The sequence below is a fragment of the Diabrotica undecimpunctata genome, chromosome 1, assembly GCF_040954645.1.
Source record: "Diabrotica undecimpunctata isolate CICGRU chromosome 1, icDiaUnde3, whole genome shotgun sequence".
Lineage (NCBI taxonomy): Eukaryota > Metazoa > Arthropoda > Insecta > Coleoptera > Chrysomelidae > Diabrotica > Diabrotica undecimpunctata.
In genome coordinates, this window is record NC_092803.1 from 11,201,737 (window position 1) to 11,214,754 (window position 13,018).

The following is a 13,018-nucleotide window of genomic DNA, read 5'->3' on the forward strand; positions in this document are numbered from 1 at the left end:
AGAAAGGTTGAAATGAAAATGAACAACAGAAACACGTCAGGTTTAAGGAAGCATCTAATATCCTTCCACAAAAAGGAATTACAAATATTTCTTCATGAAAAACCAAAATTCGGTAGAGATATCACAAGCTTTTTAATAACCGTTGGAGAAAGTGGACATGTAAAAAAACTACTTATTACATTATTACCTTTATATATACTATGTACCTACTACTTTATTTTGGTAAATTAATGTATTTATTAAGTAGGTATCTCCTTGATTTAAAATAACTTCTTTGGATTATCATTGCTTTTTTACCTATTCTTTATTTTTTCAAGTTATTTTTTTATATAAAATTAGAGATAAGATTGGTAAAAACATTTATTATACTTTAATAAGTGGATTATAGTTTGTTATCTTATCACCTAAAAAATCTGTGCCCTTGATACATGTATGTGGATTTTTTACCCATCATGTCCATCAATCCCTTTTTAGCCAGATAATGTTCTTTAAAATACATGCTTATGTCATTAATTTGTTTTTTTTTGTGTTTTAATTATGTTTTAGCACATAGTAAGCTTAGTAAATGCAAACGTTTATTAAGAAACAGATTGACTTCCGTGGGGCATGGTAGATAGCTGAGTTAGTTAGTGCATAGGCACGAATCGCCGGGATCGCTTAGATCGTGGCTTCAAACCCCACTCGATGTCAGTTGTTTAGACAAAATGTACTTACTCTGTTACGTTATTCTAAGATCTAAAGTAACGTTTAATAAATAGCAATAGGCTAATGGGTAACTGCAAGACTTGCAAGATTCTTGCTGCAAGACCAAGACCAAGACCAAGACCGGGAGTGCAATACCAAGACCAAGACTAGGTGTATTGGCGCAAAACCAATATCAAGACTGTCTAAGTCTCGTCTTGTTCTTGCATTTGCGCAACACTAATTTCAGTTCGGGATATTTCGTCGTTACCTATAAAGATATCAAAATCATCAAAAGTTTGTCGCACCCAGGACGCAGTTGAATTGACTATTTCCCCGTACAAAAACCAACTTGAAGCACGAGCTGAGGCACCTAAAGTAAAATCGGTTAAAACTACTTTAAAATTGTCAAAAATTATCAAAAATTTAGGGCGCTGATGGTCCAATTAAAGATGCCGGTACCCCAAATTGGACTTTTGTTTATATTTTTTTTATTTGGAAAATAAAATATTATAAATTATCATGTATCTATTATTTGTGATTTTTTGGAATGTAAACAGTATTAAGTAAATGATTTTCACGATAAAATTTTGAAATATTTAATAACATGTTTAATACAATAGATATTTGAAAAGTGGTCCAAATCCAAAGGAGGAAACCTTACTCTACTATTAATAGTAAGGTGTGAACGTGTGACTTATTACTAGACTTCGGCAAATATGCATATTGCATATTTTGCATATTGTGCATATTTTATGCAAATATTTCATATTTTGGCATATTTGTATAAAAGTTTGCATAAAGTGCATAAAAGTTCAGATTTTTATACTGTATTTGAAAATTTTTAAACATACCAATTTATTTCAATTCTTGTATAAAATTTTGTAGTCATTTTTATTAAGAAATGATCTAAGTACGTAATCTCTACAGGTACAAAACATTTACAATTTCAAAGAAGATCAATTTAAGTAGCCCTCAACATTCTTAGAAAGTCTCGGTCACTGAGGCATTCAGTTATTGGATAATCGCTAAGGGTTCGCTCATTTGCATTTTATGATCTAATCCCCAAATATATCTACAATTTATTGTATCTTAACAGCAGGTAAACGGCTAATAGTTTTGTTCCTAATTTAGGGATTTTCCAAAATCTCCCAGTTTATTGAATTAGGTACCTAAACATTTCTAATTTGATGCTCAGATTTGTAAATCATTTTTGTTTTGATATTCAAAGCGTAAACACTCGTTGTGCGTAACAAAAAGGAAGATTGTGATTTTATAATGCCTAAAACAACCAGTGCTTCAACTTGGATTAAACCTTATAAAGAGCTGTCTATGGATATGGGAAAAATCTACTGTTCAGTATGTGGCAAAATTGTAAGTATCTACTATTTTCTATTAAATATCTAATATTTCATACATACTTCTCGAAAAATTGAACAAAACGATATAGTTAATGAGGGGTCAAACTTATTTACTTTTCGAGATACAGGGTGTTAAAATTAAAAAAAATTAAATTCTTTTAGTTAATAACAACAATAACTTTAAAACCAATAAACGTATTTACTTGAAATTTAGTACTCGTAGGTTGTTTTTAAATGAAAAATAGCTTCCTTTAGTGAGAAAAAATTGTCCATGGTACAATACAATGGTGTGTATTTAGAAAAATTTTTCACCTTTACTTTTTTTTATGAAGTCAGCTATTCTAAAACACAATTATTTTTATTGTAATTGAATTAACAAAAAAAAAACTTTTGTTGAATTTTAAAATAAGTTATATGATGTACTAATGGTTAGTAACAAAAACTAATTTGTGGATTAATACTGCATTTAAAACACTTAGCGAGTGTTTTTTTTCCAAACCAGTTATTTGATTAACCAAAAACACCTTGTATATTTTTATATTTTAAAGGTTGGGTTAAAATAAAGGTTTTTATTTTTATTTATAGATAGCATGTGAAAAGAAATTTCAGATAGACCAACATGTGAGAACTGCTTCACACATTGCAAAAAAAGGAAAAATAGGAGGAAAACATCAAACTTCAATGGCTAAATGTTTCCAATCTACTTCAAAAAAATTAGATGAGCAAGAAACTTTTAATGAAGACTTGTGTCGCGCATTAGTGTCTGCAAACATACCGCTATCAAAATTAGCAAATGTAAATTTTAGTTCGTTTCTAAAAAAATATTGCAAACTTAATGTTCCAAGTGATCGATCTCTAAGAAGAAATAATGTGAACGGGCTATACTCGTCGGTGTTAATTAATATTAAGGAAGAAATTGCAGATAAATATTTTTACATATCTGTAGACGAAACCACTGATTCCTCAGGAAAGTATATTGCTCATTTATTTATTGGTGTTCTTAAAGAAGATACCTTACCAAAATCTCATCTTATTTCATGCCAGCAACTTGAGGAAACAAATGCTTTAACAATTTCGCGTTTTATACAAGAAACATTAGCAACTTTTTTTCTTCCGACAACTATTCCTTCTAATAAATTACTGCTTATTTTATCGGATGCTGCTCCTTATATGGTGAAAGCAGGACAAAATTTAAAAATATTTTTCCCAGATTTAATACATGTTACTTGTGTAGCGCATGGATTAAACAGAGTTGCAGAGGAAATACGAAAAAAGTTTCCTCTTGTAAATACCATGATATCCAGTGTCAAAAAAGTATTTCTTAAATCTCCTATAAGAATTCAACTTTATAAAGAAATGCTACCTAACATTCCTCTTCCACCACAACCTATTTTAACGCGATGGGGAACATGGTTAGAAGCAGCTAATTTTTATGCAGATCATTTTGTTAAAATAAAGAACATAATTGATACGTTAACAGATGAAAGTTCCCAATCTCTTTTGGATTCTAAACAAACTTTTCAGAGTAACTTGCTTCAACAAGAACTTTCATTTATAAAATCAAATTTTAGTTTTGTTCAAAAAACAATTACTCAGTTAGAATCACCAAAACTGTCATTGTTCGAAAGTACAGCATTAATAAAAGAATTTGCGTCATGTTGTCGGAACGTTAGAGGTAATATTGGAAAAGATATTTTAAAAAAATTTGAAGCTACTATGAAAAAAAATAAAGGTTACCATATTCTTTCTGAAGTAGTCAGTGTTCTAGCTGGAAATATTTCGGAAACAATTAATTTAGAACCAAATGTTTTGGTTAGTTTGAAAAATGCTCCCGTTACATCAGTTGATGTTGAACGAAGTTTTTCCATATATAAATATATGTACTCAGACAGAAGCCACAAGTTTTTGTTAGAAAATTTTGAACACCACTTGGTCATTTATTGTTACCATAATTCTAAATAAGTTTATTCATACTTAAAAATGATGTAGTTACTTAAAATAAATGTAAATCTTAATGAATAGTAGGAAATATTTAGTTATGTACACTTTTTTTTTTAAATAAAATTGTTACTATTTTACGATTTTTTTATTTATTTGTATGCATATTTTGTAAAATATTTGCATATTTTCGGGTAAACACGTGCATATTTATGCGCATATTTTCTACATTTTTATTTGCATATTTGCCGAAGTCTACTTATTACCTAACATTCCTGCAACATTCCAACAGAACTCTTAAAAATTATCCACAAAGACAACATCCGTGCTCTAGTATGTATTTTAATTATGTGTACACTATTATAGTAGTGATATATCCAAAGAATGGCTGAAGTCTAGTTTTATAGAACTTCCGAAGAAACAGCGGCAATATACTCAAATACGAAGAGAAAAATACAAATGATTTAATTTTAAATCGACGTCTTCTCTTTTAACTTGGTATATATATCTGCTACATCTGCTTTTAAACTTATTAAATTAATTAAAAATAGCCCGATCTAAAATTATCTAAAGTATTAAACGCATTCGCTACGTCTTGTTTAACAGCTGCGACTGATTGATGAATAGTTTGTACTTGAAATTTGTCTAAAGCAAAACATAATCAATTTTTTCACAGGTATATTTGCGTAGGTAGCGGGCAAACCGCGTTAAAAATAGAATTGGGTTACTTAAGTACGTAAAACTTGTACTTATTGTCTCACAAGATAAAATATACTTCATATTTATTTATAAAAGGATGTTTAAAAGGAGAAGTGGATTGGACTATAAAAATAAAATACTGCATTATATGTCAACTTGTCGATTTTATGCTTTTTTGTTGTGGGTGACACAGGGTGACTCGTTAAGCCCACTTCTCTAATATAATAATGGACGAAATAATACAAGCAGTGCGTAAAGGCCATGGTTACAAATTAGGAAATAAAAAAATCGAATAATTATGTTATGCAGACGACGCGACGCCGCATTAACCGCTGAGACAGAAGACGAGCTCCAAAGATTAACACACATCTTCAATACTTCTTCTTCTTCTTCTCATTGCGCCGTCTCCTTTCGAAGGTTGGCGATCCAAATGGTAATTGTAGTTTTGGAAACTGCTGCGCGAAAGATCTCTGCGGATGAGCGGTCGAACCATCTCCTCAGGTCTTTCAGCCACGAGTTCTGGCGTCTTCCTATTGATCTTTTGCCCTGTACTTTTCCTTCCAGTATAACTTGAAGTAATTCATATCTTTCGCCTCTCAGCACATGACAAAAGTATTGCATTTTCCTCTCTTTGATTATTCTTAGTAATTCTTTTTGTTTACACATACGACGAAGTACCTCAACATTAGTAACTCTTTGTACCCATGGAATCCTCAACATTGGTCTGTATATATACATCTCAAAGGCATTTATTCTTTTTTCTATTTCAGAGTCCATTGTCCAACTTTCACAGCCATACAGTAAGACAGAAAAAACGTAACATCTGATCATTCGGATTCTAAGCTGTAGACTAAGGTCTGATCTTGTAAAAAATGTTTTAATGCTCATGAATGTTTTCCTTGCTTGTTCGATTCTTGATAGGATTTCTTTTTTTGGATTACACTGACTATTGATATTTGTTCCCAAATATTTTATGGAATTTACCTGTTCTATTATTTGACCCTTGGCATACACCTGTACGTTTATTGGTGTCTTTGAAAATACTAAAGTTTTAGTTTTGGAAACGTTTAGATGTAAACCAAACATTTCGCTGTGGTGAACTACCGCATTTATTATATTTTGTAGTTCTTGTGCGTTGCTTGCTATTAAGATGGTATCATCAGCATATCTGATGTTGTCTATGCTGATTCCGTTAATCTTAATTCCGCCTTGGACCTCGTCTAATGCTTCTCTGAATATAGACTCCGAATACAAATTAAAGAGTAGCGGTGATAAGACAAAACCCTGTCTCACTCCTCGTCGGATTTGTATGTCTTCGGATGTTGTGTGCTCTATTTCAATTGTTGCCGTTTGGTGCCAGTATAGTTCTGAGATAATTCGCAAGTCTTGTTCGTCAACTCCAGTTGTTCTCAAAATTTCGATCATCTTTTGATGGTTAACGCAGTCAAATGCTTTTCGATAGTCAATAAAACATGCATATACATCTACATTCATGTCTCTGCATCGTTGCGTTAACACATTTAAAGCAAAAAGAGCCTCTAGTGTTCCCAATCCGTTTCGAAACCCGAATTGAGTGTCACTCATCTGGAACTCGCACTTCTTGTAAATTCGTGTATGGATAATTCTGAGAAAAGTTTTAAGGACATGAGACATCAAGCTTAATATTCGATAATCATCGCATTGTGAGGAATTCGATTTTTTTGGTGATGCTACGAATGTTGATTTTAGCCAGTCTGTTGGTATTTTACCTATGTCATATATCTTATTGAATAGTGCTGTTATTAAATCTAGGCTTTTACTTTCGTTATCTGCAATTAGTTTAAGTATTTTGACATTGATATTGTCTGGACCGGTGGCTTTTCCATCTTTCTGAGATTTTACTGCATGAATCGCTTCTTCTTTGGTTATTTCTGGGCCTTTTTCATTTATTCGATTATCTGTGGATGGTGGAGAACAAGGTCTATCGTCGTCAAAAAGAGTTTGTATGTATTCTTTCCATCTCTCTTCTTCTTCATCTTCAATACAACAGCCAAGAAATACAGTATGATAATATCAGCAGAAAAAGTCAAATGTATGACAACATCTAAATACCCACTACGATGTAAAATCGTAATTGATGGGAAAATAATAAAGCAGGAAGCAAAATTTAGATATCGGGAAAAAGATATAACTAGTTACGGAGATGTTGAAGAAGAAGTACGACAACAAAGCTTAAAAGCAAGTAAAGCGGCGGGAACTCTTAATGACAGAATCTGGAAGAACAAACACCTAAGACAAGACACAAAAACAAGAATAAAATGAAAAAGGCAGTCAAGATTTCATGTCACGTACAAAGCGTATATGTATTTGTTTATACGTATTTCGCTTTAATAAAGCTCATCAGAACAGCTATTCATAGGCGTTCTCAACGTGAAAAATAAATCTTTCCTGTCTTTAAGAAGCAACAATAAAATGGCTTCGAAACGGACGCAATAGCGACATCTGATAATAAATCCGTAAAATAGTTTCGAAACACAATTCAGATATCTGCCTTAATCTGAGCCTTCTAAAAATTGCAAGCCATAGCAGACGAATTTTACGGATTTAAAAACAAGAATCTATAAAGCCCCAATTAGACCTATATTAACACACACGGCGGAGACAAGACCTGCCAGATCTAAAAAGAGACGACTACTAGAAACAACAGAGATAAAAATACTTTAAAGAATATCAGGGAAAAGTCTGTTGGATAGGGAGAGAAGTGAAAACATAAGAAGAGCATGCAAGATAGAAGATATAAATGGATGGATGACAAAACGGAAACAGGCGTGGAACGAACACATAAGTAGAATGGCAGAGGATAGGATGGTACGAAAAGCACGGGATAAGTCACCAAATAGACAAAGAAGTATTGATAGACTAAGAAAAAAGAAGAAACAGAAAAAGCCTACATACAAGAAGGATAATCCATCCCAATGAAGAAGAAAAAGAAGTATCAGAAATATCAACAGTGTGAAGTTGCAGCAATGTTAAAAGCCGAAATAAAAAAGGAATTGAAGTAAATATTTGGAACCATTGAACAATCGTTTATTGAACCATTGAACAATTTAATTCTAACAGTTGCAACAATACTAAACCCACGATTTAAACCATACACTATTAAGATTCGGTGGCACTTAAGGTTCAAGGAAAATCAACATCTACTTCTGAGACTAAAGGTCAAAGTTTTGGTGAAGAACAAGAAGAAGTAGAACTATGGACCTATCACAAAAAAATAGCACACGAAAAGGAAAAGAAGAAGCTCCCAGAATCAAGAATTGAGCTAACTCAATATCTTGATATTCCCGTTAGGTACCCAAAAGAAAATCCTCTCGATTTTTGAAGAAATGAAGAGTAAACCCAAAATTATATAAGGTATCAAAAAAATACCGATGTCTAGTAGTCACTTCGGTTTCTAGAGAACACTTGTTTTCGAACACAGGAACAACTACCACCAAACAAAGAAACTTTTACTGTATTTGGTCCTTGTATCCATATTTTGTAAACGTTTCGGCAAATTTTCAATTTTCAGTACGCACTTTATTAAACTTTAAACATTATATTTTACATTTAAATTTCATGTTTACACTTTTTTAAAAAGTTTAACATGGATTAAAAATTGGTATCTGACATTGACAGATGACATCTGGCAGATATCTTAAAGTATGAGTGGTTCAGGGTCGTATTTTAAAAATCTGCCATAGTGCATTTAAAAAACAACTCAATTTATTAAGTTATGATACATATTGGAAAGATCTTTGATGTCAGTTTTATTATTGATGGAATTTGGATCTTTTTTTATGTGAATCATCTCCAATATGCATCTTCCAGTCAATCCATTCCAATGAAGAATGAAGTCAAGTATTTTTACCTTCATCTTGACCAAAGATAAACGTGTAAGGTACATTCCCGAGCAAAATAGCAACAACTAAATATCAAAATCCAATAAATGAACTGGCTCATTGCAAAAAATCAAAATGAACACTAGAAAACAAGCTGATAATACACAAAGCTATACTGAAACCATCGGCATAGAATTGTGGAAATGAACAAATCCTTCAAATACAAAATTTAACAAACATATTATTCCAAAACGCCTCCGATGAAGGTCTTTGGTCCAATCAGACTTTCCATGACGATCTGAGAATACCTCTCATAAAAGAGACTATACACGGACATGTAACTAAAATATAGTTGTTGTTTGTTTGGGTTTGTAGGAATATGAACAATAGATCCATTTGTCAAATAAAATACAAAAATAAAAACTTAACGACGATCATGAACTAATTAACGATCTTATCAATGCTCCAGCAAGAATCAGAAGATTGGAGAGACAAAGGTCTGAAGATCTGGTTAGATGAATCAAGGTGAATCGGCATATGCCGGCAACAAAAACAAGCTTTCTTCATCAACCCATTTATTTAATACTCAGAATGTAACTAGTAGATTGTAAAGATTCTTGAGATATTTAGTTAACTCCATTAGATGGCGAAACTTTGGTTGACTTATTTTATTTTTCGCTTTATTTGGTATTAGAGTTAATTATGTTGGTGTTGGTTTTCCAGTAATAGTGTGAAACGTCCATAGACCATGATAACTTTGATGTATTAAAACTTGTCCAGTATACTTATCAGATATTCGGTACATTCTTGCTGGTTTCATTGAAATTTTTGATTTGGAGTCTTTAACAATAAATCCTTAAAATTTCCGTCCATAAGAAACCAGTCAGTTTCTTTCCCAGCATTAACCGAAGGTCTAAACCTTCTACATTTTAAATGGAGAAGGATTAGACCTTGACTGCCGAATAAGATCGTCTCATTTTTCTGGAACATCAACAACTACTTTTTTTGCACGAGAAATGAGACTAAAGTCACTATCGCAAGGTAGGTATCAATGATCTCGTATTGGGTATACGTGTGTTATCTCTGATGCTAATTTCAGTTCATGCACCAGGATATATGAAACGCGGCTAAAGTTTTTTTTGTTCTGACCCGGGCAATCATCGGAGAAAAACCATATTTCTTTCATTTTATCGAGTATATGATCTTTTAGATAATGAAATATCATGGAAGTCACTTCATTTTGACCACGTTTAGCCATTCCTTCGTGATAGTTATACATATCGACATCATTGCTTCTGATGTCGTGTACATCAAATATACAGGGTGGCGCACCGAAAACGAAACAGATGCATTTACTGGCAGATGATTCCTTTTTAAAAAAAAACGCTTAGACCCGTCGATTTTGTTATCGAGGGGGAAACAAAATTGGCATAAAATCACATTAACATTTGCAGCCCCCTAAGCGGGGGTTGCACCATCCCTAAAATCTTAAATGGAAAGGGGGGTCGAATGATCCATCGTTTAAAAGGTCTTTCAACTCCCTTTACAATGATGTAAAATTCATGTACTTCAATTCAGTAGTTTTGGAGATTTATTGATTTAAAGTTTAAATACATCATCGTAAGAGGAGATCAATACATAGCAGCAAAGTTGTTAAAAAATAAAGAATGAACTGACCTGTCAGCCGAGTAAATGTTGAAAATGACCACCATTACTTTTCATGCAATAATAAAGATTTTGCTGAAAACGTTGCTGGACATTTTGTAATATTTGAGGAGTAATTTGATGGCACTCATTCACAATTCTTTGTCGTAAGTCTTCTAAGGATGTTGGCTGAGTAGCATAGATTTTGCTTTTTAAGTAACCCCACAAAAAGAAATCCAAAGGTGATAAATCTGGCGATCTTGGGGGCCATTCAACGGCACCTCTTCTACCAATCCATTGACCTGGAAAGGTCTGATCTAAATAATGCCGAACTCTTAATGCGTAATGTGGTGGGGCACCATCCTGTTGGAACATCAACATATTCTGAACGTATCGACCATCATTCTGATTTTCAATTATATCTGTTAGCGCAGGATCTATGGCATTTTGCAGTAATTCCAAATACATTTCACCAGTCAAATTTCCAGGTAAGAAAAAAGGACCAACCAAATGATCGCCAAAAATGCCAGCCCAAACATTTAATTTTTGTGGCTGCTGTGTGTGTACCTCATGGTAAATTGTGGGATTAGAGTCCGACCAATATCGACAATTATGACTATTTACTTCGCCATTTAAAAAAAAGGAACATTCGTCGGAAAAGCAAATGTTAAATAAAAATTGTTCATCGTTTGTAATTCGTTCGCTCATAACTTTACAAAATTCTAATCGCTTATCAAAATCGTCTTCATTAAGTTCTTGTACAAGGTGAATTTTATACGGATGAAAATTATGGGCCTTTAGAATCCGTTGGATAGTACGTCGACTAACACCACACGAAGTTTGCAATTTGCGGGTACTTAATGTAGGATCTACAATAACTTGCCCTAAAACCCCCACTTCTGTTGCTTCGTTCCTTATAGGATTTTCAATATTACGTTTTTTATTGGCGACTGATCCAGTTTCCCGAAATTTAGCTACAAGTTCTAGAACATATTTTCGGTGCACATTATTGTTCTCATGTCGCTCATTAAAAATTTGTGCTGTTCTATTAGCGCACTGATTATTTCCGAAAAATATTTCAATAATTTCAACTGTGGAATATACCATGGTTAATTTATGTATAAAGCAATAAATGGTATTTTAACAACAAAGATTGGTCAAATCAATCGCAAACTAATGTACTATTTCCTATTTAAAATAAGTACGTGGCATTCTCTACTTATCTTTCTTCAAGAAACAACTTTTTTTGTCACAAAGGACACTTCAATTGCTATTTTTATTATTAATAAACCATGGGCGTAGTAAATAAAAGCATTTACTTATCAAGAAAATGCTTTTACTCAAATTTCTTCTGAAAGAAGTACAAACTAATTTGATGTACCTATTAAAGTCTACTTTAAACTTTAAATCAATAAATCCCCAAAACTACTGAATTGAATACATGAATTTTACATCATTATAAAGGGAGTTGAAAGACCTTTCAAATAATGGATCATTCGACCCCCCTTTTCATTTAAGATTTTAGGGATGATGCCACCCCCGCTTAAGGGGCTGCAAATGTTAAAGTGATTTTATGCCAATTTTGTGTCCCCCTCGAAAACAAAATCGACGGGTCCGAGCGTTTTTTCAAAAAAGGAATCATCTGCCACTAAATGCCTCTGTTTCGTTTTCGGTGCGCCACACTGTATAGGAACAAAATAGTCTGCTGTAGAAAACTTTATTTGTAGCCAAATTGGGTAGCGAAATATATTGCATAAAATCAAAGGTTACAGATACATTATTACTATACTGGTATTTATGTTTAATTTTTCGTTTTATATCATAAAATGCCTTTGCTTTAACGTGATAAAGGTTTCTTACTGGAAGCATTTCCTTTTTTGTTAATTCTTCGATATTTGGTAGAGTTAGGTTTCAGTTTCATCAAATAATGTACAATCTACAAATGTCAAATCTGAGGCAAGAGGAAAATATGTTAAATCGTTAAAAATATGTTAAATCGAGTTGGAAATATGTTATAATAAACAAAGTAACAAACCTTGGACTGTGGGTGAAGTTTTTTAAAGGCTCTGTACATATTTTTACATTTAACTCTGATAGTAAATAAATTTTCTTTTTGTCCAGTCTCCGTATGTAATGACTTTGGCTGCCTTTGAATGAAGAAATGTGAGCTATTATGTTTTCTATATCAGCAGGGTGTGTCTTCTTAGACCTATTTGTATGCTTGCCTACGGCATCTTTTGGAGAACATTTACTCATTGCAAAGCTATTTCTAATTCGTCGGATCTGCATTTCAGTAACACCGAAAATACTACGAAGAGCTTTGGCACAAATTCTTACGTCTTTTCCCGATAGTCGAATTTTATACATAAAAGAAACTACGTGGTGGCCTTGTTGATGTCGAGCTTTGTTTGTATCTTCATTTTCACTGTCACTAGTATTACTGTGGTTAGGTAAAGCAGCTTTCTGGACAGGAGTAACGCTAATGAGGCTTAATAAATATGAATCCTGCTCATCTTTGGTCTTCATATTATTAAACATATTTAGTAAGTCAGAACGTTGTTCCTGTGTAATTATATAGAAGAATCGGTAACGTTTACATCTACAACCAAGATTGAAGTCATAAGCATTGAGAAAACGACTATCGAAAAGCTTACCTACAGTCATTTCCTGTTGTCCGGGCTAAAACATCATTATCAAGTTTATGCGTTTTGTCAGCAACTCCATGTATTTTAACTTTCTTTATGATTCCCCTTCGATAAACTTTTCTTTTTCGTTTTCATGGTTGATCTGTAGTTCGAATTTTACAAATGTATTATCTATAATATTAGAGGTATT